General features: G+C 35.2%; 1 protein-coding gene and 1 pseudogene across 1 annotated transcript in view; one reads left to right on the top strand and one right to left on the bottom strand.

Annotated features, from left to right (window-relative positions):
* Positions 1-12,894, top strand: part of FBXW7 (F-box and WD repeat domain containing 7) — a 228,665-nt gene that overhangs the window by 57,016 nt on the left and 158,755 nt on the right. The window lies entirely within an intron of this gene.
* On the bottom strand, positions 4,250-5,035 carry LOC120233215 (annotated as a pseudogene).

Raw genomic sequence — 12,894 nt, 5'->3', positions numbered from 1 at the left:
CTACTTTTGAAGTATCTGTTATCAGCACAACTTTGTCTTCTTTTCTCCATATCTTTAGAATTTTGATCTTAGGTCTTGATTTCCGTCTTTTTGGTATTTTTGTTGTCATTGTTTAATTTTGTTAAATGTTATTCACATTTTCTTTCTTTCTGTCCATTTATTTGGGCTTTGTATTTTTCTTTGCATGAATCTTGTGTCCCAAGGAAATTTCCATCTAAGCATTTAATAATTAAATTAGCTGTTGGGAGTAGATTTATTTAAAAAATTTTTTAATGTTTTTATTTTTGAGAGACAGAGAGACAGGGCATGAGCAGAGGAGGGGCAGAGAGAGGGGGAGACACAGAATCCAAAGCAGGCTCCAGGCTCCGAGCTGTCAGCACAGAGCCTGATGTGGGCCTCGAACATGACCAGAGCTGAAGTTGGATGCTTTAATTGACTGATCCACTCAGGTGCCCCTGAATGGATTTATTATAAATGAACACTGTGCCATGAGTAAGTTGTATTGCTGTTGACTTCTTTTTTTGTGGACCTTTTACAGTGTTGCAGTATTTTTATTTGCTCTCCCCCATAGGTGTAGCCAAGTAATTACAAAAATAATGGTGCTCTTTGCCATATTTATTCTATAAATGGTACTTTGCATTTGAATGAAAAAAGGAGGACATCCTTGTTTTATCTTTATCTTTTAAAGGCATAGTTGCTGGCTTTTATTTTTTTCTTTAATGGGAATCTTGAATTTTTGTTTTATGTATTTGATATTTATTATTTAAAGAAAAAATACTTAATGCTTATTTTAGAAATTTATGTAGAGTACATGTTAGAACCCATTCATAAAGCTATAACACCATAAAATATATAGCAATAAGTTTAACAAGAAAGGAATAGGATTTGTATGATGGAAATAACATTCAAGGTTCAAATAAGTGAAGAGACCTACTACTTTTCAGAATGAAAAACCCAGTATCGTAAGATGTAGACTTTTTCAAAATTTTATTCATAAAACTAATGGAATTCCAACCAAAACCACAATTTGTTTTTTCATTTTGAAGAATAGGGGAAACTTGACAACTTGATTTTCAAATATACGAAGTATATGAATGAGAATATCCAGTAGAAGTTTTAAAAATAAAAATCTGACAAGTGTTTTATGGTATTGCTTGCTATACTATAAGGCTGTAGTTAATTAAGGGGCACCTGTGGCTCAGTCAGTTAAATGTCTGATTTCAGCTCAGGTCATGTTCTGGTGGTTCGTGAGTTCTAGCCCCACGTAGGGCTAGAACCTTCTTGGAACCTGCTTTGGATTCTGTGTCTCCCTCTTTCTCTGTCCCTTCCCTGCTCACACTCTGCCTCTCTCTCAAAAATAAATAAATTTGCATTAAAAATTTTTTAAAAAAAGGTGTGGTAATTAAAAACATTGATAGTGATGCAGGAGGTGTACAGAAAGAGTCCAAATAAATGAAAAATGAGAAGAAAATTGTACACACAAAGCACAAGTTTATTTTTAAAACGTATCAAAATGTAAAGAACCATATATTTGAAAAGGAAAACAGATCTGACTCCATTAAAATGGAATAGACTTCTCTAAGTAAAGATACTATAAGAAGGCCAGATCAGCCTGGTAGAAAATATTTGCAATTTGTAGCAAAGTTTTAACAAATATAACAGAGCTTCTAAAATTAACAAAATTTAGAAAAATGAGTTATGAATAAGGAATAATAAGTCAAAGAATATACATGGTTTTTATAGAAGTGTGTATAAAGATATATATGTGTGTGTGTGTCAATTATAGCATTATTTGTAGTAGCAAAATGTTTTAAACAATCTGAATGTCCACTAGTTGAGAAATGGCGACATAAATTGTGACATATCATCCATATTTTGAATATTAATAGGTTGACTAAAAAGATTAAAATCTATGTCATGAGATAGTTAAATGTCCAAGACATATTATTAATATATAAAAAGAATCCTATAGTATGATCTCATTTACTTAGTAGGACTATATTGTTTATGGTAATCTTGAAACCATTCCAAATATCTTATAGACAAGACATTTAAATTATCCTGTTAATATTATTAGGAACCATAAGTTTAACATTAAGAGAATATAGACAAATACAGCCACTAAGGCGCACCATAAGAGACTCTTAAATAGAGAGAGCATTGAAGGTTGCTGGAGGGGGAGGTGAGTGGAGAATGGTTTAAATGGGTGATGGGCATTAAGGAGGGCACTTTTTGGGATGAGCACTGGGTGTCATATGTAAGAGATGAATTGCTGGGTTCTACTCCTGAAGCCAGCACTACATTGTATGTTAACTAACCTGAATTTATTTACTTACTTATTAAATTTTAATGTTTTATTTATTTTTGAGAGAGAGCATGAGTGGAGGAGGGGCAGAGAGAGAGGGAGACACAGAATCCATGAAGCAGGCTCTGAGCTGTCAACACACAGCCTGATGTGGGGCTTGAACCTGTGAACCATGAGATCATGTCCTGAGCCAAAGTTTGATGCTCAACTGAGTGAGTCACCCAGGCGCTCCTAAATTGAATTTAAATAAATTAAATATATATATGTAAATTAAAAAAATCTTTTGCTATCAATTGAATGGAAATATCAACATGAATCCATGATTATACACATACATATATAGTCCTCTCTTCTTCTATCAGAAGGGCTTAGAAGCATCAGCAATCACAGTAGCAATAACTACATTCAACATTGATAACATTGTCTCTAAATGTTGTTCCTACTGAAAGGATCCAAGGCTTCTGTGAAAAATTGCAGATCCTAGTTCTTGGGCAAGAAAACAGCTAGCAAATAAGAAAGTGCTCAAAAGCTATTGGATCACTTCGACAGAACCTCCAAGCCCCAACTCTTCTGGCCAAATCTGGAACTATCTTAGCATTAATGAAAGAATGATTATAATTAACTGTAAAACCTTAATTAGGAAAAATATAAGTCCAGAGTGATAAGAAGAGGGATAAGGGAGGGCACTTGTTGGGATGAGCACTAGGTGTTATATGAAAACCAACTTGACAGTAAACTATTTAATTAAAAAAAAAAAAAAAAAAGAAGAGGGATAAGGGAAAAGAGATGCCTTATTTAGAGAAGGGAGAAGTTAATACATTTTGAAGCAATGTTAGAACTAGAAAATTATACTGAAAACTCCAGGGAAACAATTTAGGCCAGAACCATCGGTGAATGCCAAAACCTTTGAGGAAAGACTGCTGGTAACAGGATGTATGCATAATACCAAATTATTATCCCACACATCACTTACTATTACAAAGGAGAAACTGTGCCTTTATAAATAGAATCTGTAAGTTGCCCCTTGAACCAAGTGGTTCACACAACATGGATGTGTTCCTTGCTGTGATGTACCATGGAATACTTACCACCTTTGGAGTCTTCTTGCCTAATATGTTTTTTCTGTATCCAGTCAGGTCCTCATATTCCATGAGTTATTAAAATCTTCATTTAGTTCTAGGAGCTTTTTTGTAACCTTTGTCTACATTTTCTATGTAGATTGTCATACATACAAAGAAAGACCATTTTTCATTAAAAAAAAAAAAACTTTTTTTGAGAGAGAGAGAGAGAGCAAGCGGAGGAGGGGCAGAGGAGACAAAATCTGAAGCAGGGTCCAGGCTCTGAGCTGTAAACACAGAGTCTGACATTGGGCTCAAATCCACAGACTGAGTTGGTGACCTGAGCTGAAGTTGGACACTTAACTGACTGAGCCACCCAGGCACCCCAAGACCATTGTTCATTTATTCATTTCCAGTTTGTATGCTTTTATCTTATTTTTCCTAACTGTCCTTTTTAGGACTTCTAGTAATGATGCTGAATCAAATAATTGTCTCCTGGTCTTTTATTAGTTGTTTATTGTTAAATATAGAATTAGCTGTAGGTTGTTTAGATGACCTTTAGTTGTTTAAGGAAATTCCCTCTTATTCCTGCTTTGCTATATTTTTTTCTTCTTAATGAGAAATGGGTGCTGGATTTTGTATAGTACTTTGTCTTTAGCTATTGAAATGATCATGTGGTTTTTCTTGCTTACTTCATTAATATGATCTCTTTCCTTGTTTGATTTTCAAATATTGGACCAGCTTTGTATTATTGCCATAAACTCTACTTGCTTATGAGCTGTTATTCATTTTTATATTGCTGGGTCGAGTTTGCTATTTATGTTTTTTTTTTTTTGAAAGAGAACTGTTCATTACTTTTATATACAGAAAATTCAACAGCGTCTCTTTAGCCCAGTTTGGTGACTAGTTCTTTAGCTTTGCCTTTTCCAACTTGGGAATGCGAGCCACTAACTTTGGACCTAGGATGTTGCCTTCCTAGTGATGGCACATCTTCATCATTTCTGTCAGTGTAGTTGGTCCCGATAGTTTCTACCAGCTTAGCCAGAGATCCTTTGTCTTCTGAGTTAACTTCTGTGAGAGTGACAGTGGTGCAGGTCTTCCTGTGGACCAACCCGGCCTTCCCCTTGACGATGCAGTAGGGAACCCCCATCTTACAACACAGGGCAGGCAGGAATACAACAGTGGGATCCACATCATGTGCAGTTACTACCAGCTGAGCCTTCTTGTTTTCTACCAGGGTGGTGACAGTATTAATCCCAGTTCTAATGACAGGCAGCCTTTTAGTGGGGACATCTCTTTTGCTGGCAGCTTTCTTTGAAATTCAGGCCAGTAATCTGTGCTTCTTCTCTTGCTTTGTCTCTGGTCTGTATTTGTGGGCCAGCTTAATCATTTGAGTAGCTGTTTGGCAGTCCAAGGCCTTGGTGAACTGGTTAATTGGAGGAGGCACTTTTAGATGTTTGTAGAAAATAGCTCTTTGCCGCTGCAGCCAGATGCGGTGTAGCCATTTGATAAAGTAGTTGAGGTCCCTTTTGAGCTGGATGTCCTTCCCAGTGCCAGAATTCTTGGGTATTTTCTCAAACAGGGGATTGACTACCTTCTTGGCCTCCTACTTCTTTAGAACAGCAGGGACTTGGGCCACCTTCTTCCTCTTAGTCTTCTTTCCTTTCAGCATCTTGGATAGCTAGAGGAAAGAGATGAGTTTGCTGATTTTGTTGAAGAGTTTTGTATCTGTTCATGAAGGATATTGTTTCTGCTGTTTTCTTACAGTATCTTTGTCTTGCTTTCGTATTTTGAGTTGGGAAATATTCCCTCCTCTTTCTACTTTTTTTTTGGAGTAAATTGTATTTAATTGACATTATTTCTCCTACATGTTTTGTAGCATTTGTTATGAAACTTCAAAGTGTGTGTTTTATTTTTTGGAAAAAATTCAACCAGATTTGTTTTCTTTAATATATACCAGAAAATTCAGGTTATCTGCTTTTTCTTGAATGAGTTTTGGCAGTTTTTCTCTTTTAGGATGAAATGATCCATTTCATTTTAGTTGCTGAATCTGTAGCATTAATTTGTATTCCATAATTATTTTAAGTATTCTGTAATTATTTTTATGTCTAAAGTCTGTAGTGAGATCTCTGCTTTCCATTCTCTTGTTGGTAATTTATATTTCTCTTTTTTTCCCCATTGGTTAGTCTAGGTAGAGGTTTATTACTGTTATTGAGATTTTTAAAGAACTAGCTTTTGTATTCATTTATTTTTGTCTATTTTTCTGTTTTCAGTTCCATTGAAATCCATTGATTTCTGTTCTTTATTATTATCTTCCTGCTGCTTGCTTTGAGTTTATCTTGCTCTTCTTTTGCCCAGTTTCTTAAGGTGGAATCTTTTGAATTTAAAACTTTTCTTCTTTTTTTTAAAGTTTATTTTTGAGAGAGAGAGAGAGAAAGAGAGAGAGAGAGAGAAAGAGAGAGAGTATGTGTGAGAGTGTGCACGTAATGCAAGTGGGGGAGGGGCAGCAAGAGAGAGGATCTCAAGCAGGCTCTGCACTGTCAGTGTAGAGCCCTATGTTAGGCTCAAACTCACCGACCATGAGATCATGACCTGAGCTGAAATTAAGAGTTGGGTGCTCAACCAACTGAGCCTCTTTTTCATTTCTCATATAGGCATATAATGCTATAAATTTCCCTCTAAGTACTATGCTGATTGCATCATACTAATTTTGATATGGCGTATTTTCATTTAGTTCAATGAAAATTGAGCCTAATTTCTTTTGAGCCTTCTTTGATCTATTGCTTATTTAGATATGTTGTTGAATTCCCATTTTAGGGATTTTGTGGGGGTATTTTTCTGTTACTTATTAATAGCTTAGTTCCATTAGGTAACCTATTTTGTATTATTTTAGGTCTTCTAATTCTTTCAGTTTTGTTAAGACTTGTTTTATTTTGGTGAATGTTTCATTGTATGCTTGGAAGGAATGTATATTCTCTTGTGGGCCGTTGGAATAATTTGTTTTGAATGGAAAGGAGAACTGTTTTAACTTTTTAATAAAGTTAGACCTTAAATCCTACTTATCTTGAAACAAGCCAGTGGGGTAATAGAAAAGGATATTGGTGGTGGGGGCCGGTGCCTGGGTGGCTCAGTTGGCTAAGCCTCTGACTTGATTTCAGCTCAGGTCATGATCTCACCATTTGTGAGATGGAGCCCCACGTTAGGCTCTGCGCTGACAGTGCAAAGCCTGTTTGGGATTCTCTCTTTCCCTCTCTGTCTGTCTCCCTACCTGCACTCATGTTGGCTTGTGCGTACTTGCTCTCTTTCAAAATAAATAAATTAAAAAGAAACTTAAAAAAAGAAAAGGATCTTGGGATTCACCGTACTTGGTTTTAGGTAGGCCTGCCTTTTGCTAATTATATTATTTCAGATGAATCCTTTTGGGTTTTTGTTTTCCCTAATTGTTAAATAGTATTGATATATTTGATTTTGTGAAATTCTTCTTTTCCTTAAAATCATATGCATCATGTTTTATAGTACAAGATTTAAGGGTTAATACATTTATTCTTTACTCTTTTTTCCAGTTATTGTATTATTCTTTTCCTCATTTTTAAAAACTTACTTTGAATAGTGTAGTTTTAGGGATTAGATGAGATGTTAGGACTCAAAGTTTCAATCTTGTAGAATCTGGCAATTGCAGGTATCAAGGTAGCAGTTTATGTTTCTAGATAAAGTCCTTTTTTTGGGAAAGGGTTTAGAATTCTCACAGTGTTTCTAGATGTCACTGCACTAAAATGATCACTTGGAGCTTGTGTTGATTTAAGGAGTATGAAAATGGTGGTGAAAGATATATAAGGCACAGGCTTCAAGAGAAGTACGTTGTAAAAGCTTGTAATTTACAAGAACTTGTGAGGAGTTTAGAAATATTTGTAAGGTTTGTGGGAATGTTGAAGGATATGGTGGAGGCTTAACTTTATAAAGGTGTATTTGTGTAATGAAAAGGATTACAAAATATAGATAATTTGTATCAAAACTTTTATTTTACAGTGTTGTAACAGCTGGGACAAATCAGGTATTTTAAAGATACCATGAATTTACTTTATATATATATATATATATTTTTTTTTTAAATTTATTTCTAGAAGAGAGAGAGAGAGAGACAGCGTGAGCAGGGGAGGGTCAGAGAGAGAGGGAGATACATACAGACTCTGAAATAGGCTCCAGGCTCTGAGCTGGCAGTCAGCACAGAGCCTGACGCGGGGCTCGAACCCACGAACCGGGAGATCATGACCTAAGCGAAAGTCGGACGCTTAACCGACTAAGCCACACAGGCGCCCCATGAATTTACTTTTTAAATTTGTTAGTAGTGTCTATGATCATGAGAATGTTGAGGGATTCCTTTCAAACTCTTTGAAGTATTGTTTAAGCATTTCTTTGCAGTTTTGAAGCAATCAGGCAAGATGCTTGAGAGGATAAATACTGAGTGCTGTGTCTTCTTTGTTCAGGAAATAGAAATGCAACATGAGATTTTTAACAAGTTTACATCTTTTGCAGAAAATATGATGTGAAGTTTTTAAAAAACATTTGAAGATTGTACTGGGATTCACTTCTGTATAAAGTGGAGGTATAGTTGATTTGCACTAGGTTGATTTGTGAAATATTGTAATTAGACCACATTGAACAAGTGATGGGTAATTTGAGAAATGATTTTTTTAGTGTTTTTTTTTTGAGATAGAGACAGAACATGAGCGGAGGAGGGTCAGAGAGAGAGGGAGACATAGAATCTGAAACAGGCTTCAAGCTCTGAGCTGCCGGCACAGAGCCCGACGTGGGGCTCAAACTTACGAACCACGAGATCATGACCTGAGCTGAAGTCAGACACTTAACCGATTTAGCCACCCAGGGGCCCTGAGAAATGATTTCTGATGCTTTGTTCCAGGTAATTCAAGATCTGATCTTTGTAACTACTTACAACTTTTGACTAGCCGAGACCCTCCTATCTTTAAATTCATCACCAGTCTAGCTCCTGCTTTCCACCTACAAAATTAAAATAGAAAACCACAAGAAACAAGAGTATCCTAGAGAAATATATCATTAACATAACATTATATATAAATAAATACTTAAAGATGTTAGATTTTCAAATACAAATAATTACATGGTTCTAGTTCACGAGCAATCTTTATTAAATTTATTGCTGAATGAACATACATTCACTGAATTCATTCTGTGTCTTTTGTTTTAGGGAAAGATTGTTCTGCTTACATCCTTTTTGTCTTCTTTGGGATCTTTAGAATTACTAGAAATTATAGTTAGGTAATTTTTCTAATAAACCCATTTCTAGTTCTGCAGGCTCTTTAGATGTTGGATGGGATTTGTTGGTTCTCAGCTTCCGAATTAACTCTGTGATCCTGATCCTTTTCCTAGGATTTGTCTTGTTTTGCTGAGATGTGTGGCCTCTGGAGAGGTCTTCCTTATATTCAGTAAGTTGATCTTTCTCTTTTACTAAAGAAGATAAGGCAAACTTCTCTTATGGGAGGTTTTTCCCCCCTCTTTTAATTCTAAGGTGTCACTCAAATTAACATATTTGTTCATATCAAAATTTCCCAAAGTGAGAATGTTAAGTCTTACTCTTGATCAGTAACCTGGTGAATACCATTTAGAAAGAGAAGTACCCTGGGGCGTCTGGGTGCCTCAGTCGGTTAAGTGTCTGACTCGACTTTGGCTCCTTTCACGATCTCATGGTTCATGAGTTTGAGTCCTACATCAGGCTCTGTGCTGACATTGCTGAGCCTGCTTGGGATTCTCTCTCTGCACCCCTCTGCTTCTCTCAAAATAAATTAATGTAAAAAAATCATAAAAAAATAAGAAAAAAGATAAAGTACCTGAATTAGAAGAAGCAGATGTCTAGCTTGGGGGTGGAGTAAATGTTGTTAAATTGGTTAAAAACTCAGTTTTGTGAAAGGGTTTCTTGTGCACCTTATGTTTGAGAACTACACCTGAGTGGTCAGCTACCTTCTAGTAGAGACCTGATGACAATTTCTGGCTGATTGGAGGTTTAGAGGAGTCTATTAGGCCATACAAAGTAGAAAAGTAGATTGATATTTCTATATTTATAAACTTTTGCGAAGTGAGCACACCTTTGTAATTGTAACCTAGATCAAGATAGCAACTTCTCTAAAGTCTCCCTGTGTTCTGTCCTAATCAAATAACCCCTGCATCCCAAAGTTAACTCCATTCTGACTTAGTGATCAGAGATTAGTTTGGCTTGTTTTATAATTTAATAAATTAAAAGAACATACACAAACACACACATACATATATACACTCCCACCCTGATATGTTTGTGAGATGTATCCTGTTTTGTGTGTGACATTAGTTTCCTTTTTTTCCCACTGAGGTTTAAGATTACATGAACATATATATGTATATATATTTGTTCAGTTTATTTACCATTTTTCCTAGTGGACATTTGAGTTATATAGAGTTTTGGGATCTTTAGGTAATGCTGCCATGATAAATTTTGTATATAGCTTTTTGTGCACATACGTACACATTTCTATTGATTATGTACTCAAGGATGGTATTACTTAGTCATTGGGTATGGGTATGTTCACCTTTGGTAGATACTTCCAAATAGTGTTCCATACTGGTTATACTAATTTGCATTTCTACCTGCATTGTATGAGAATGCCAGTGGCTGTACTTTCTCACTGTCACGTGGCATTGTCTGGTTTTTAGATAAATAGTGTTCGTTTTGGTTGATAATAGTATCTTATTGTATCGTCTGTATTTTCCTGATAGTAATATGGAGTACCTTATCAATATGCTCATTGGATTTTGAAATTATTTTTTTGTGAAGCTTTGTTTGGTCTTTAGCCTATATTAAAAGCTGGGTTGTCTTGTTTTTGGTGATTTAAAGTTGTTTTTCCAAAAGAAAAGTATTTTGGGGGTGCCTGGGTGGCTCAGTTGGTTAAGCTTCTGACTTGGCTCAGATCATGATCTCATGGTTCCTGCAGGCTCTGTGCCTACATCCGGCTCTGTGCTGATAGCTCAGAGCCGGGAGCCTCTTTCATATTCTGTGCCTCCCTCTCTCTGCCCACCCCATTCATGCTCTATCTCTCCATTTCTTTCTCAAAAATAAACATTAAGGGGCGCCTGGGTGGCTCAGTCAGGTAAGCGTCCGACTTTGGCTCAGGTTGTGATCTCACGGTTTGTGAGTTCGAGCCCCACGTCGGGCTCTGTGCTGACAGTTCATAGCCTGGAGCCTGTTTCAGATTCTGTGTCTCCCTTTCTCTCTGCCCTTCTCATGCTCATGCTCTGTCTCTTTCTGTCTCTCAATAATAAATAAATGTTATAAAAAACATTAAAAAATAAAGTAGTACATGAGTCTTTTGTTGGATATGTGCATTATGAATGTCTCCTCCTGCTCTGTAGGTTGCATTTTCACTTTTTTAAGAATACTACTTTTAAATTGTAATGAAGACCCATTTGTTGTGTTGATCTTCATGTCTTGTTTAAGAAATCTTTGCCTATTTCAAAGTCATGACAATATTTTTCTGTCTCATAAAGCCTTTATTGTTTTTTAAATTTTTAAAAAAATGTTTATTTGAGAGAGAGAGAGAGGGGCAAAGAGAGAGAGGGACACAGAATTCAAAGCAGGCTCCAGGCTTCACCAAGCCTGATGCAGGGTTCAAACCCACAAACAACGAGATGATGACTTGAGCCGAAGTTGGACTCTTAACTGACGGAGCCACCCAAGCACCCCAAAAGCTTTATTGTTTTAAAGTTAATTGTTTAAGTCTCTGATATACCTTTTTCTCCTTCCTTTTTTCATGGCCTGTGGATGGATGTAATGAATTTGATAAATTTTGATTTTAACAGTGGTAGTGTTAGAAAATCTTTGGTATGCCTTACTCATAAGAAAACATTTTTATTTTATTTTTGTATGTGGTATTTTAAGTCTGGTATGGTAACATTTTCTGTTCGTAAGATACATGATTTTGTAGTCTGGTAATACTTTAAAAGGTTTTTAAACATTTTTTCCTGACTCTAAAAGAGGCAGTCTAGTTTTATGTAACATTATGTTGTGTTCTGTGTTATTTGTTTTGTTTTTTAAGAGTATGGTGCCTTAAAGACATTAGGTAGTGTGGTCAAAGGCAGCTGCTATATTTAAGCAGGTGATTTAATTTCTATAAGCCTTTTTTTTTTATATATCTATAAAGTGTGGAGTAAGTGAAGTAATTTAAGAAAAGTGTGTATAAGTTTTTTCAAGTCCTGAGCAATGTGCCTGACAAACAATAAAATCTCTATACTTAGTGCTTTATTCTTGAATTTTTGAACTTTGTTTTGAAGTTCATTTTGACTTGAGACTTGATTGAAAGGGTATACACCATGTTTATTATAAAAATATTTACAACTAACTTGTAAATAGTAAAGTTAATTTGTCAGTTTACACATTTCCTTTTATTGTGAATAAAATATTTTAATTTTTTTCTGTCAGCATAAGGTAGATTTTAAAATGCTTCCTTATGTTAATTTAAAAAAATAGAATGAAGACTTTGTAAAGAATTTCCCCACCTCCTTGGCTGTACATTAACTCTGTAGTTAAATAGGTTGTCTAGGTGCTACTTACAAGGTGGTAACTACAGATACCAGAAAGTAGTGTATGATATTGTCTGTTGATGGTCAGGAAGAATTTAACATACTAGTGCTTCTCTAATACCTTGTTAGTTTACTGTTGTTTTGGTTGATAATTTTTAATCCAATTTGTTATAAAGCTCATTCTTTGTAGTCTAGTATACTCTGCCAATATCTTGATAATTCATTAGCTTTTCCATATGTTATACATAAAATTTAAATTGTTTATAAGACTAGGAAAAATTTGTTTTATATTTATAATGTGCCAGAGTTTCAGCATGTCATGTGTTTAAGTGTTGTAAAAAAAAAAAAAAAAAAGCCAAACATTATTCTCATACAAGTGGGATTCTTGGATAGATTTTACAGAATAGGGGTAACTTCTGAAGTTCAAAAGCACTTTCTTCTCCTCTTCCCCTTCTGCTTCCTCCTCCTCTTTCATTTTGTTATTATTATTATTATTTAGGGAATCTCAACCAGCAGAGGGATTTTTAACAGGCTACCTAAGTATTTGGTAAGTACATACTCTCAGTGTTAAATGTTTTGCATGTTATTTAAGTTTGCATGTATGTTACCTTAGTGATATTTATAATAGTCAGTATAAATAACATATAATTTATATTTCTTATAATTTTTACTTGGTACTGGAATTTCTTTATAGACTTATTCTGATTCCTTCTGATTTTTTCTACATATTGTATCCAGAAAATTATTTTCTGTGTGTGATCTAAGTATTGAAAGAGTTTGAAGGCAGAGCCATCTTAGTGGGCAGGAATACTAGTACTTTGGTGAATGAAACACGATTTTCCTCATGTGAGAGGAAAGTTAAAATTTCTATTAGCTGGTAATAGTAATACAGATTTCTTCTTTAGCCGTCCATTACTTGACTCCTCCTTACATTAGGTCCTGTTTACC

Source organism: Hyaena hyaena, unplaced genomic scaffold (genome assembly GCF_003009895.1).
Source record: "Hyaena hyaena isolate Hyena2069 unplaced genomic scaffold, ASM300989v1 scaffold_89, whole genome shotgun sequence".
NCBI classification, from domain to species: domain Eukaryota; kingdom Metazoa; phylum Chordata; class Mammalia; order Carnivora; family Hyaenidae; genus Hyaena; species Hyaena hyaena.
This window is presented reverse-complemented; position numbering and strand designations above follow the sequence as displayed.